This window comes from Phascolarctos cinereus, unplaced genomic scaffold, assembly GCF_003287225.1.
Source record: "Phascolarctos cinereus isolate Bilbo 61053 unplaced genomic scaffold, phaCin_HiC Scaffold_3;HRSCAF=262, whole genome shotgun sequence".
Lineage (NCBI taxonomy): Eukaryota > Metazoa > Chordata > Mammalia > Diprotodontia > Phascolarctidae > Phascolarctos > Phascolarctos cinereus.
Window position 1 is genome coordinate 220445068 of NW_027555736.1, and position 14845 is coordinate 220459912.

Sequence of the window (14845 nt, forward strand, 5' to 3'; positions counted from 1 at the left end):
TCATCGATTAGGAGTGCAAGGGCCCAGGACTGGACATGACCTCCACAAGATGTGTCAGGCAAATGACTGAGTCATGAACATTTATCAGAGTGGTTGGCATGGTAGCAATGCAGGGCCTGGCCATTGCTGCCTGAGATTACAGCCATATCATTCTTCAGGAGCCTATATTTAATGATCAATGAAGATTATTTAAAGAAATGCTTTAACTGTGCAATACATTACTGCAGGTTGCTAAACTTTAGCATCTACCCAGAAAGATAGGATCTGGTGGCTAGAGGCTTGCTCTCTGTCAGAAACTAACAGATGACAAATTTCCATTGTATTCATATGTATTTTATGTACTTCTATGTCCATGTTTTCTTACCCAAAAGAATGTAAGCTCTTTGAGGGCAGGGGCTATTTGTTTTGAATCTTTATCACCTAGCATGAGGCCTAGACCATAGTAGGTGCACAAATGCTTGTTAATTAATTAATAACTTAGATGAAACTTGGGAATACAAATATAACAGTGAAATAGACCCTACTCCATGAGCTTACATTCTAATGGTGAATTAATAGTGAGGGGTGATTGCAACTCCATAGTGTTAATTTTGATACTGATCTTAACTTTGCCATAATTTCTCAAATGCTTTGCAAACAGTCCAAAAGGAGTGATTTTGCCAAGCAAGTTTTTTTTTTATTCTTCTTCTAGAAGATGATTTCTTGAGAAATGACATAATCAAGATATCAGAGTTACCTGTGATTTTCAAGGGCAAACCATTTAGCATATGGATACGTATTTGATATATATTTACTGGTTAGTGCTAGAGAAAGACTTGTCTTTTTCGCACTATCGGATTAAGGAGAAGTGTAGTCTTAGCAAATGAATATTAGAATTGTGCTTTCTTCTAATTATGAGCCACTAATATGAAAACACTGGCAGCTAAACGTTTTTGAGTAGCCACTATCAGCTGTTTCCTTCCTGTCAGTGTGTTGCAGATTGAACATCAGATGAATCCAGTGCAATTCCTACATCAGAATCTCTGAAGGCATGAGGAAACATCCTTGAAAAGTAAATAACAAGCAGAAAGGGAGCAAGAATTTTGCTGTGTTTAATGTTATTAGTTACAGTAAATGCCTTTGACATTTCTCTTAAACTTTTGCCATACTTTCCCTGTGCAATAAGTAAACGATGTTTATAAAATTCCTCTGGATGAGGTTTCCCCCATATCTGCTCAGTTAATAAAATCAAATGCTTCTGTCAGGTAATCAAAGACAACACAGGAGTTGTGGCTTGGTTCTTGTCACTTTTCTCATCTAAAAAGACAGAATATCACGATTACCATTCTACAACTGCCAGCAAAGCCCCACCGACTTTTGGTCAACCCACCTGCTTATGAAGACTATTGAGTTTTGTAGATGAAGCATGTGGTAGGATCATTTAATGACAAAATTAGGATACAAAAAGTTATCTATAGTCTAGAACAAGGGTTCTTAAACTAGAGTCCATTAATTAAAAAAAATCAATAACTATATTTCAATATAATTGATTTCCTTTTAAATTCTATGTATTTAATTTTATGTATTTAAAAACATTATTCTGAGAAGGAATTTCTAGGTTTTAGCTTGCCTGCCAGAGGAGTCCATGAAATTAGGAACTCTTGGTCTAGTACAGTGGACTGAATCAAGATGAAATGTGATAAATGTATGTGAAAAAATTTTGAGTTTTTAAAAAATTGCATCATAAATGCAAAAAGGGGACAGAATGACTAGTCATCAATTTGCATGGGAAAGATCTGATCTTTTTAATGGACTTGAAATGCCAGGTGAGTCAATGATATAGCAGCCAGAAATAGCTAATGTGATCTCAGGTTGCATGTAGAAAGGCATAATTAAAAAACAACACACAGAGGAAGACATCATCCCAATTTACTCTTTAGAAAGAACACTTTCTAGAATAGTGTGTTAGGATCTCTTTCAATTCATTTTAAAAAGCGTACTGGCCACCTGGACAGCATTCAAAGGAAAGTTATTAGATTGGTGAGTGTCTCTGAGGCCATGGCCTATAAAGATTAATTTAAGCTACTGAGAATGTTTAAATAAGCAAGATCTTAGTATACACATGATAGCTTAAAGACCTGTCATTTGGAAGAAGGATTAGACACATCCTACTTGGCCCTAGAGGGCTGAAGTATGGTGATCTGTAGAAGAGGCACACTTAGGGTCCAGGTAAGGAAATATTCCTAATAACTGGAACTCTCCAAAAGAAAATGGGTTGCCTTGAGGTACAGTGAGTCTCCCCTCACTAAATATCTTCAAGTGAAGTCTTGTGAGTAAGATGGGGATGCTGGTAAGAGATTTCTTATTGAGGTGTAGATTGGACTGAATGGCTTCTCTTATACCTTTTAGCTCTATGATTTTTTTCCAGTATTATTTGTTCTAATATCTTTCTTATGATGTTCTATTCAGTATAATTTTATTGTTAAGTGCATTTCATAGTATCATAATTCTTCAAAAATTGGAATTTCACCTGTGATGTATATAGTAACTCAATTAAATAAATGTGCCATTTATAATTCTATAATTGTGCTATAGCCAAAATTTGCTGCTCTATAATGTAATGTTTTAAAAAACATTGGTGTTAGAAGCAGTTAAGTAGTATAATAATGATAATAATAATGATAATAATGATAAGCTTGATAGAGATTTAAGGTTCACCAAGCACTTTACAAATATCTTATTTAATCTTCTCGAGACCCTAAGGGGTGGGAACTCTTATTACCCCCATATTACAGATGAGTACCCTGAAGCACAGCGAAGTTTTGTGATTGCCTAAGGCCACACAGTAAGTAAGTTTCTGAAGCTGGATTTGAACTTCAGGATTTGTTTTTAACTCCATGACCAAGATCTCTCTACTGTCCCACTTAGCTGCCTTACTACACATTAGTATAGTGTGTCGAGGGCTGGACTTGGAGACAGGAAGTTTTTGAGTCATTTTTTAGTCATGTCCAACTCTTCATGACCCCATTTGGGGTTTTCTTGCCAAAGATAATGGAGTAGTTTGGCATTTCCTTCTCCAGATCATTTCACAGATGAGGAAACTGAGGCAAATAGCCTTAAGTGACTGGCCCAGGCTTACACAGTTAGTAGGTATCTGAGGCCAAATTTGAACTCAGAAAGATGAGTCTTCCTGACTCCAGGCCTAGTACCCTATCCACTGTGCCATCTAGCTGCCAGAGATAGGAACACTTGAGTTCAAATCTTGCATATTACTTACCTATGTGACGTCAGGTAACTTAAGGCCTGGAAGCTTTGTTTCTTCCTCTGTAAATGGGGATAGTAATAGCACCTACCTTATAGAGTTATTTAGATATTTGAATGAGATATTTGAAGTGTTATATAAACACTAAATTGCTCTGTGAGTGCTAGCTATCATCATCACCACTACCCCCATTGTCATTATAAAATAGGATTATTATATTTGGTGATATTTTTGCTGCACTTGAAAGTATCCAGAGAGGAAGCATGGTTTAGAGTGCTGTACCAGGAGTTAGTTAGGCCTGACCTCAGATCCTGCCTTTTATACTTGTGTGACCATGGGGATGACATTTAACCTTTATGAGCCTGTTTTCTTGTCTGCAAAAAGTGGACAAAACTTGTCATCTCACAGAGGTACACTTAAGGTATGTAAAGTGTTTTTGAGGTCTGAAAGTGTTATATAAATATCATTGATTAGTATTAATATTAATGTTTTAGGGAGCACAGTTTGATCTGCAGAATGTCCAAGTCCATGAAGTAAACATCATAGAAGAGCAGCAGATTTCTGGGCTATGGGAGAGAGACAAAGTAAGTATTCATTTCAAACATTTATCAAGCAACTACAATGTATGTAAAGTGTGGTAGAGAGATGAAAAAATAACACAGCTGTTGCCCTCAGATGCCTTATAGCCTAGTTGAGAGAGTGAAGAATATTAGTAAATAATGTAATAATAGTAAGAGTGTTATTTAAAGTCTAAGAGAACATTATGGGAGAAAGGGATGTCTTTGCAAAGGGAACAAGGGAAGATTTTTACATAATAGTTGGTGTCTGAGTTGGGTCTTGAAGGAAGAGGAGCATTTCAATAATTGGAATTGTTAGAAGAATCTGTTGGAGGAGTAAAAATAGCTCAGACACGTGTTCCTTCAAATCCATTGTAGGGGAGAAGATACGTTCACAAGAGATATCTACATTTAAATAATAGTGGTAGAGAGTATCTGATTAAGTACTATGACGAATAATACAGCCAATCTGTGGACTTAAATGATCAGGGAATGTTATGGGGGGTCCCCAAGAAACCTTAGTGTAGTTTTAACCTTTAATTGCTTAAGCTTAGCTACACATTAAAACAATTCAGAGATTTAATCCAAAGCATAAATGTGGAAAATGATAGAACCAGTTTAGATGCTCACCATAAAGTATAGGTTAATAACTACAGATAGTTAGAAACTGCTGCAACATTCATAAGATATCTTAACATAGATATGAAATAATGGGGGCCTGGGCTCTAGTAATGGCAGTAAGATTGGAAAGGAAAGCACACATGAAAGTACTTTAAAGGAAAGTGTGATAAAACTATGTTTTACTCTTTGACTTTTTCCTTCTATTTATCCCCCTATATACGAAGATGACTCCAAAGTTTCAAGCTTAGGTGATAGGAGAACTTAGTGGCATAGACAGACATTAAAAAAGTATGGAAATGAGAGCCACTTGGGAAGGGAAGATGGTTTTGTTGATATAAGTTAATGAGAAATCTAAAAAGAGAAATCCAGTAAATGCCCTTTGGAGATTCCAGTCTGGAGCTCTGGCAAGATGTCTTGGCTGGTTAAGTAGAGGGACTGTATTTGTGTTAAAGTCATAATTGAAACCATGAGGATATGAGAGTGTTCACTTTTGTTTAGAAAGGGAAGAACTAGAGAGTTGGTGGCTGAGGCTTAGGGATTCTTCAGAATAGAGGTCAGGTAGTGGGGAGGAAGAAAGAAGTCAACGAGAGAGGCAAGAAGTCAAATTATAAGAGGGCAGCCAGGCAGAATAGTGTATTGAAAGTCAAAGGAGAGTTTGAATTAGGAGGTAGCTAACATCAAATATTACAGAAAATTTTAAGGAATGAAAACTGAATAAAAGGTCGATTTTTCAAAATGGAAGCTATCAGTAGGTTCTGAACAAGTTTCAGTAGAAGACATATGTCAGTAAGCAGATTATAAAGTGCTTAAGGGGAAACAGGCAGCAGGTATAGACTTGTTTTTAAAAGTTTGGAAGTAAAAGTGATAAAGGATTAGGATTGTAGCTAGAGGCAGGGAAGCATGGGTAAAGAATGTTTGGGCAAAGATTTTTTTTCAAAGATGAGGAAAGTATCTGAGTATTTGTAAATGGGAAAGGAATGAAAAGGAAAATACTGGAAATGCTAGAGTGTGTGTGAGCAAAGAACCCTTGGTAGATGTAGGCCAATAAACCTACTATATGTTGAATAATAGTAAAATGCTATTATAGCTGTATGTGATATATTTACAGCCTCATATAATGCTCTTTGGTATTCTTTGTATATGTAAATGTTCATATTTGTTGATGTTTAAGTTATAATACAAAAAGAAAAATAAGAAAATAGAAATATTCACTAAATTAAGAAAAACATAGGCATGCAACCTAAATAATTTGCATACAAGCACAAATAACTGCAATAACACGACCTAAGGTATTCTAAACTGAGTTATATTGTATATTAGAGGCGTATGAAATTATACAGAAATTTTCCAAAACTTGGATCTCAAAGCATAGTTTCAGTAGTACAAGCCTGATTCTCAAGTTTTCTCCCCTTGATGTTAATATATATTTTGAAAACATTTGCAACAAGGGGTAAGGGATGGGGCACATGTAAGTACACATGACACTATGACTGAATTACTCTATGGCTCTGTTACTAGTTCTCTTGTTATATACACAAAAATACATTGTGGGGAAAAAACCCCATACTTTTTTTTCCAGTACAAAGGAGTTTATTTGGTTAAGAGAATTTTCTCATCCAGGAGCTCCCTATTACCAGTGAAATTACAGTTCTGTGCCCCATGCCTATCCTATCTTTCTAATGAATGAGGATGTATGTTTAGTTTGAGGTCTAAAGCAACAAATGAATAGTATGTCCACCAGTTGAGAAATTTGTAATATTGGTTACATAAAGGAATTGAGTAATGTTCATTTAGCGTCAACCAAACATTTCCTTAATAAACTTTATTATGTTTATATAAGGTCTAGCTCTAAAAATGCCCACAAGGTATTATGCTGTGCATATATGTATATATTTTAAATGTTTATTTTTAACTGTATATAGTAAATTTCTCCTAAAAAGCTTTCTCTAAACAATGTTTTTGGTCGCTTTATATAGTCTTTGATGCTGACTGGTCATACGATATTATATTGATGATAGCCAAAAGATAATTAGAAGGAGAACAGAGTAACAGACCCACCCATCTATGTAGGCAATAATGGAAATAATCTTGCAGGATTTCCTTAGGGCAAAGGGAAGAGATACTGAAAATCAGGAGGGATATGTCACCCTGTTTTGAAGATGAAGAAATCTAATTAAATTAAGTTACTGGAGTGTTTTGCAAATAATATTGCCTGTTATAGACAAAGACAATATAGAACTAGTATTTCCTTAGAGTTTAGATCAAATGCAAAGAACAAAATATTCATTTTCTTTTTGCTTATCCTGTGAATGCCAATCTGTACAATTAAATTTAGTATTGTAAACAAATTGTGATATATAGATGTAATGGGATATTATTGTGCTATACAGTGAGGAGATAGATGAATTCAGAGACATGGAAAGGCATATATGAACTGATTCAGGATTGAATAATGTATTAGTATAACAAATTATAAAAAAGAACAATTTTGAGGATTGTTATTAACTGATGAAGAAAAAAGAGCAGAACTAGAAACAATAGCATTTTAAAAACAAACAAAAAAAACCCTTTAAATGCTGAAAATTTTCTATCTTCTGATCAATGTAATGACCAGCCATGATCCCAGAGACTGATGACAAAACTTTCTTCCTCCCCTCCCCTTCCTTCCCTTTTCCTCCCCTTCCCTCCCTTCTCCTTTTCTTTGCCTTCCTTTCCCTTCCTCCTTTCTCTTCCTTTCCTTACCTTCTCTTTTTCTTCCCTTCCCATCTCCTTTTTGCTAATAGGTTGGAGGAAGGAGGGAGAGAGAGTAGATTTCTATTAGTTAAAAATTAAAAATAACTGAACAAAGCACTAGGTATTAAAACATTGTTGACAGTGTTTTTATAATTCCTTTAAAAAGTTATTTACATCATTAAAGTGGCCTTAGAAGGGCTGCACTCAAAGGTTCTTCAGTTGGAGGGTTTACTTGTCTGCACTCTCCCTCCCCTGTATCTTGATGATGTTTTTCAGTTTGGCCCCTCTCCTGAGTTGGGACTTGACTTTTTGTTCTGATGCACTAGTGAGATGATGGATCACAGAGGACAGGACATGGAGTGGCCTGTCCTTGAGTCCTGCATAGGCACAAGAAAACCATTAAGATGGTTGGGAGAAATAAACAAACTGAAAAAAAACTTCTTCCAGCTTTAGCATGTCAGAATAATTTCCTGGTGTCACTGAGTAAAAAATCTAGAAATGATGTTTTCCTTATAAAAATCATTTTCAATTACTGAATTTTATTGGACAAATTTAACATGGCAATTAGCAGCCCTGTTTCCTTTAAACAGATGTGATTGCGCGTTTTCGTAATTGTTGGCAGAAATACCTACATGAGGTACAGGCGTTTAAAAAAAATGATTTATGTGTGAGGTCCTCCCTTCCTCTGATGGCAGCAAAAACTTCTTCTTAGGCTGAGGAAGCAGCAAAATGACAAGTTCTCCATTGCTTCCAGGCATCTGGAGAAGTCTGATGCTTCCTTGGTAATCTGTGTCTAGTCTCTAATCTAACATTGGACATCCAATTGAAAACCTTTCTAGATTGGTAGAACCTCTAAGAGCTTGTGTCTCATTAGTCAGCCTTTGAAAACCCAGCATCATTTCTGTACCATAATAAGGCACCAGAAAAGGACCTTAGTTCGCTTTTATGTGTGTTTAATAAGTAATAAGAGCTACTACTAATTCAGGCAATTAGTTCAGAAGACACCAAGAAAACATGGCCATATTTCAGGCTAGAAAATATAGAGAGGCTTCTTAAATTGTGGAAAACCCTGTGTGTGTATACATACATACACATGTATGTATATGTATATGTATATGTATATGTATATGTATATGTATATGTATATGTATATATGTATATGTATATGTATATGTATATGTATGTATATGTATATGTATATGTATGTGTATGTGTATATGTATATGTATATGTATGTGTGTGTATCTCCCTTTCCTTAGTTATTCTTTTTCTTCCTCTTTCCTTTCCACAGACTCCTACACCACTCTATTTCCTTTTGTCCCTCCTCACTACCTTCTCTTCCCATTCCTTTTTTTCCCTCTCTTCATGCTGGCCTATTTCCTGTTTTTGTTCAGAGGAGGTAAGAGTAGTGATTACACAGTATCCCATTTATCCTTTCAATCTACACCCCCGATAATTAGGGAGTGAAAGCAATGATTACATACTGATTAAGAAAAAAAGAATGTGGGAGAATTGCTATTTAATCATGACCTTTTAAAGATTCCTTTAGAATTTGACATATATTGAAAAAGTTGAGCCTGATGTACAGAATACACAATATATTTGCATAGGTTATTGATGAATAGTTTGGTAAAATTCATGTCAGAAGTGGGAGGCATTTAGCTTTGATTTACCTTTGAAAATGAAATGTGCCCCATTCTTGTTCATGCTGGTCTTTTCCTTAATAATATGATTGTAAGCATCCAAACACACATTTGTAGGTAGAATAAAAGGGATTTTTTTTAAGGACAACAATTATACAGGTACAGATTTCTTTTGGAGAAATTCCAAGTTAATGTTGCTTCTATTTATACCTAGCCTAGTATTCCTGGAAAAATAATCTTAGGCTGTATCTAGATGGTAAGGACTAATGTCCATATAGACAAAAATGCCTTATGTTCATACACGCATTTATTTTCATTTTTCATATGGCAGTTAGATGATACAGTGGATAGAGCATTGGGCCTTGGGCCAGGAAGACCCTGTGTTCAAATCTAGCTTCAGATATTTACTGACTTTGTGACTTTGGGCAAGTCTCTTAACCTCTCTTTATCTTAGTTTCCTCATCTGTGAAATGGGGATAATAATATCATTTACCTCCCAGGGTCATTCTGAGCATTAAATGAGATATGAGATAATAATGCAAAATGCTTAGCACAGTGTATAACACATATTAAGTGCTACATAAATATTGATTATTATTCTATAGAGAGAAATATAAATGGATTCTTTTGTTTTGAAGTTTGTGTGGTGGGGAGGGAAAGATCTGAAGAATAAGGACCAAATGCATGCACTTGACTATAAACCATTCTTATTGGTTCTGTATGCTGGTGGTTGACTCATATGTAGAACTCCCTCGGTATTTTGTTGTTAAGTCTAGAATTTCAACTTTTGGGACATGTGATGCTATTAATAAGACATCAAGGATGAAATCAATTTAAACTTGGAAATTTGACTTCATTGTTTATGTTTCTGATGACCAGTAGCAATGGTATGTTTCTGGGAATATCAAGGAATATCAAGTTGGTACACTGTGGGACTAGACAAAACATATGTGGGGCTCATTTTTATCATCTAAGAAATGGGACAGTCATATTTTCCATGTATTACATTACTAAGATAGCTCAGAGAATTGTAGTTATGGTTAATGAGTCAGTATAACAAATGAAAATCATTCTGTAAAATACAATGTATTTTAGGGACTATTTAAAAGTCTTTTAACACAGAACTTTCAAAGGCTTCCTTCCTTCCTTCCTTCCTTCCTTCCTTCCTTCCTTCCTTCCTTCCTTCCTTCCTTCCTTCCTTCCTTCCTTCCTTCCTTCCTTCCTTCCTTCCTTCCTTCCTTCCTTCCTTCCTTCTTTCTCTCTTCCTTTCCCTCTATTTCTCTCCCTCTCTTCCCTCTTATTCTTTTTTGTTTTTTCTTCCTTTCTCACTCTAGTTTTCTTTTTCCATTTCTTAGTCTTCTTTTCCTTCTTTTTCCCTCTCACTTCTCTTCCCTCCCCTCCTCTCATATTCTTCCTCTCCCCCTTCCCTCTCTTCCTCTTCCTCTCTTCATCTCCCTTTCCCCTCCCTTACCTTCTTCCTATTAATCCCCCAAATTACTTGATGTCCAAATCATGTAAGTGGACTTATACCCACTTAAACAAAGGATCAGTAGCACCAAAAGAAAGAAATGTGATGTGCCAAAGATCTTTTCAATAAGTAAACAATTCCATCTATGCTTTCAGATTTTATTTTTACACAGCGTGTTCTGCTGTTGGCAACCATTCTAAAAGGTTACATGGAGAAAGAGTTAATATTCTATTTTTCCTTGATAGTTCCTTTACAGTTAGATCAATTTCCTTTTAGATCAATTTCCTTTTCTGAGACTGTGCTATTTCTATCTGGTCTTCTGATGCTTTGGATTTTTATATTTTTTAAGTACTCTTCTATTTCTTCTGTGTTTTCACTTCTGTTAGCATGTAACTGTGCACAACGGGATCTATTTATTCTTTTTTATCTGGTCTTGTGATTTTACTTCATTCACTTGCTATTTACTGATTTGATTTTCTGCTCCCTTCTTTTTGATCAGATTAGCTAAGGGCTTATCAATTTCATTAGTCTTTTCAAGGAACCCATAAATCATCCATAGAGAGTCTTCCCAATGAAATGAATTTAGGTGGTATAGAATAAAATGTCACCTGGAGCGAGGAATATCTGAGTTCAAATCTAGTGACAGATACTTCATAGCTATGTGATCCTAGGCAAGTCACTTAACCTGTGACTGCTCTAGTTTCTACATCTATAAAGTGGGGATAATAATAGGATAATAATAATAATAATAATAATAATAATAATAATAATAATAATAATAGCATACCTTATTGTGAGTTTATCTCACATGCAAGTAATAAGAAATACCAGTTATCTCTTTTACATTTGTGGTGGCTGGAGAAGAATTAGTACATTTTTCAGGTTGGATTTCTGGTCAGTCATTGAACTGGTTAAGGAGAAAAGAAAAACACTTTGGTAGTATCAACACAGTAATGCCATGATAGTTTTATCTATATCATATCTTCTATGTTCAAAGCTCTCTGACTTCAGCCATAGTGGTGGGAACCTCTGTCGATCCAACTCCTCAATTAGGAAATTGTCAAAATATCTTGGCATCCCAAACAACAGGGTCTCCCTCAAGTGCTAGAAAATTACAGGGCAAACAAATTTCAAAAAAAAAAAATCAACTAGGAATGCCCCTCAGTGGGTGATAACTGTTTGGGTGTCTGTAGTAGAACTACTGATGATCAGGAACTCACCATGACAGGCACATTCAAGTTTTGCTAAGTCTTTATTCCAAGTCTTTTGAAGATATGAATAGCAAAAATGTGATTGACTTCTGTCACTGTCTGTGAGGCCTAAGTAAGTCCTTATTAACAATGTGCTTGTACTATTCATGAACTTCCACTTTTAATGAGAGTTAGTTAATACATTGGATTAGACTACTGGCTCAAAGATATTTTGTTTGTATGTGCAAGGGAGTATTGATCAGGGCACCCTTGATCAGTTGACACCCTCTCCTAATGGTCCCAGAGAATGTTAAGGGCAAGTAACAGATACAATGAGATGATAAAGTTTTTACCACATTTAAAATTTTAGGAGATCACTTTTCACTTTGTAAAAAGTGTGGTGCCTTATGAGACTCACACCCTGAAGTTATTTGAAGGTTATAAAGGGTGAGAAATTGGGAGAGGCCCATTCAATGACTGTAAGTATGTATTTTTACTTGCTTTTTTTTTTTTAAAGGAGATTCCTCAATTAAATTTGGTGGAATTATAAGGCCACTAGCTATTGGCTGACTGAAGGACCAGTTAAGTACCCAGTGGCTGATAAAAAGTGAACTAGCCAGTTATGCAGAGACACTCTCTAAGTACTCTCTTGTAGTTGAAAGATTATAGCCAGCTATAGAAGAACCACAAAGCTCTTTGGAGAGTGTTATTCTTTACTTTTTTCCCTTCTGCTTCCTCCAGAGGTGATGAGGAGAGGAATTTCTTTCACTTCTCAATTCCTCCATCAGCAATGTTATCTTGCAATGGAAAAGCTCACCCAGTAGGGAGATACTGTCCTCAGAAGAGAGGGTTCTGAAGTCAGCTGGATCTCAGTTTGATCCAACTGGTACTGTAGTGGGGGGTGAGGCTAGCCTAAAGGAGGTGACTATTTAGGGAGAAGAGGCAAAGCATTGCATGTATGTCTCAAAGGGCCTGAAATGTGCTTTTAATTTTTTTTAATTTTTAAATAAAAAAAAATTTTAGGCAATTGGATTTAAGCGACTTGCCCAGGGTCATACAGATAGTAAGTGTCAAGTGTTTGGTCTGAGGCCGGATTTGAACTCAGGTCCTCCTGACTTCAGGGCCAGTGCTCTATCCACTGCACCACCTAGCTGCCCCTGAAATGTGCTTTTAATAGAGCCATGGCAGAGGGCGGTGTCTACCAGATCTCGTTGTGTACCCGAGGAGCCCATACTGGGAAGCTCTGCAGGGTACCTAAGACCAGTATAATCTCTGACATCTGGTCACAACTTGTTAAGGCTGTGCTAGGAGAAGAGGCCAAATCTTGGTTGGTGATTGTGGAAAAAGAAGATAGAAATGGGGCTGAGGCTTGCATGGGTGTTCATCCACAAGAAGATGGATGCAGAAGCCAGGGACTATGGTGAAGAACAGAGCCTGTTCCTAGCCACTCCTTGTAGAAATGAGAGAAGACAGCAGCAGTGGGGATAGAAATAGGCAAGGATTGCTCACTCCATCCATGATAATGGGACGGTTAGCAAATGGCCCTGTTGCAAAGTTCCAGTCCAAGAACTAAAGATATGAAGACATGGAAGAAAACTCCAAATATAATGAAGCACTACTATGAGTTAAGGGAAACCCCAAAAGAAAACCTAGAATAAGAGGGTAACACTATAATAAATACAAGTAGTGCTTTCAGTTGGGGGTGGGGACAAACTATGGCTTGGCCCCAAGGACTACAAGAGTATCTCAAGAAATAAACCAGTGCTTACTTAGCACAGTGCCTGGTACTTAATAGTTACTTAATAAATGTTTGTTAACTGACTGATTCAAGAGATTCAATAATGAAATAATTAATACTTTTGTGGACCCCAAAAGTGATGAAATGATGCCTATGTGGGGAAACATGATGTATCCTATTTCCATTGCTGGGGAAGGGGAGGGCACAAGAATTCGTTAAGTCCCCACTATGTGCCAGGCATAGTGCTAAGCATTTCACAAATAGCTCATTTGATTCTTCTGACAATCCTGTGAGATAGGTGCTATTGGGGCAGCTAGGTGGCTCAGTGGATAGAGCACCTGCCCTGGAGTAAAGAGGACCTGAGTTCAAATCCAGCTTCAGACACATGACACTCACTAGCTGTGTGACCCTGGGCAGGTCACTTAACCCCAATTGCCTCACCAAAAAAAAAAAAAGAATCAGAGATAGGTGCTATTATTATACCTATTTTACAGTTGAGGAAATGGAGACAGACAGAGGTTAAGTGACTTGTCCAACATCACACAGCTAGTTAAGTATCTGAGATGGTATCTGAACACAGATCTTCCAATGCACTGCATAGATGATAATGGTAATTTCCAGTGCTAGAAGTGGAGTGAAAGACATCACCAAAGACATTCGTGACCAGAAAAGTATATTGACAGATCACATAGTGAGGCTTGAAAGTGGTAAATGTAGTCCATCTGTTAATGCTAATATCTTCAAGATATTAAATGAATCAGAGGGTGACCTCCCACAAATCTTTTGGATCTGTGGATGATTTATAGTAATAAATACATAAAATTGGCAGAAGACTTCTTGATCATGTAGTAAACAAGGTAGAGGACTAGATATTTTCTCTGATCCCCAAGACCTCCCAAACATCTCCAAAACAGAAATCATGCCTCAAAAATAAAACAACTTCAGCTGTCTAGGACACCCAGATTCCAAAAGAAGTTAAAAAACAAACAACCCGTGAACTAACACCCTACCCTAAGCCCACCCCGTACTTCCTCACCCCCCACTCCCACTGTACCTGCAGTGAACTGACAATGAGACTTCACTTACAGAACACATGTACTTATGAAAAACAACAACAAAAACAAACCCCATGGACTTGACAAGTTGGCTCACAACAAAACCCATCCACATACTCTGGTCCTACCCCCTCTTTCCAGAGCTATGGAAATCCTGGCTCCAGGCTGTGGAAGTTTCTTCACATCACAGCAGATAGCTGGTGCCATATTAGTGCTCCATGGGAAGAAGGGTGGGGCTGCAACAGGCAGCCACTGCCACAGTGGGAAGCAGTCTGTGCTGCATGAAGCCTCTACAGAGGAAAGGGCAGGGCATGAGTCTGGGCTTGAAATAGAGCTTAACACCCTCCCCCCACCCCCAGCCTTGGAGACCCAAACTATGGAAATCAACCCTGTAGTACCAGTATGGCAACGCTCTCAACTTCCTATGCCCAGTCAGACAACTGAGAAAAAGAGGAAGTGGTAGAGGAGAATGTGTATTTCCTCTGCTAAGCCTGAGGGAGAGAGTGCTGCATTATGCTGGGCCAAGTTTTGTCCACTCAAAAGTTGCTTGGGGCACAGACCTGGGCTGGTAAGTTATGAATTGCTGGTAAGGGGAAGAT

At 37.0% G+C, this 14845-nt stretch overlaps 1 long non-coding RNA gene across 1 annotated transcript; it reads right to left on the reverse strand.

Moving 5' to 3' along the window:
• Nucleotides 1-1090: 1090 nt before the first annotated feature.
• Nucleotides 1091-14532, reverse strand: LOC110200915 (uncharacterized). Its single transcript, XR_002322337.2, has 3 exons — nt 14375-14532; nt 11051-11170; nt 1091-1296 (listed from the first exon to the last, which is right to left on the reverse strand). It is a non-coding gene; the product is annotated as an uncharacterized LOC110200915 (long non-coding RNA).
• Between the last annotated feature and the right edge of the window lie 313 nt (nt 14533-14845).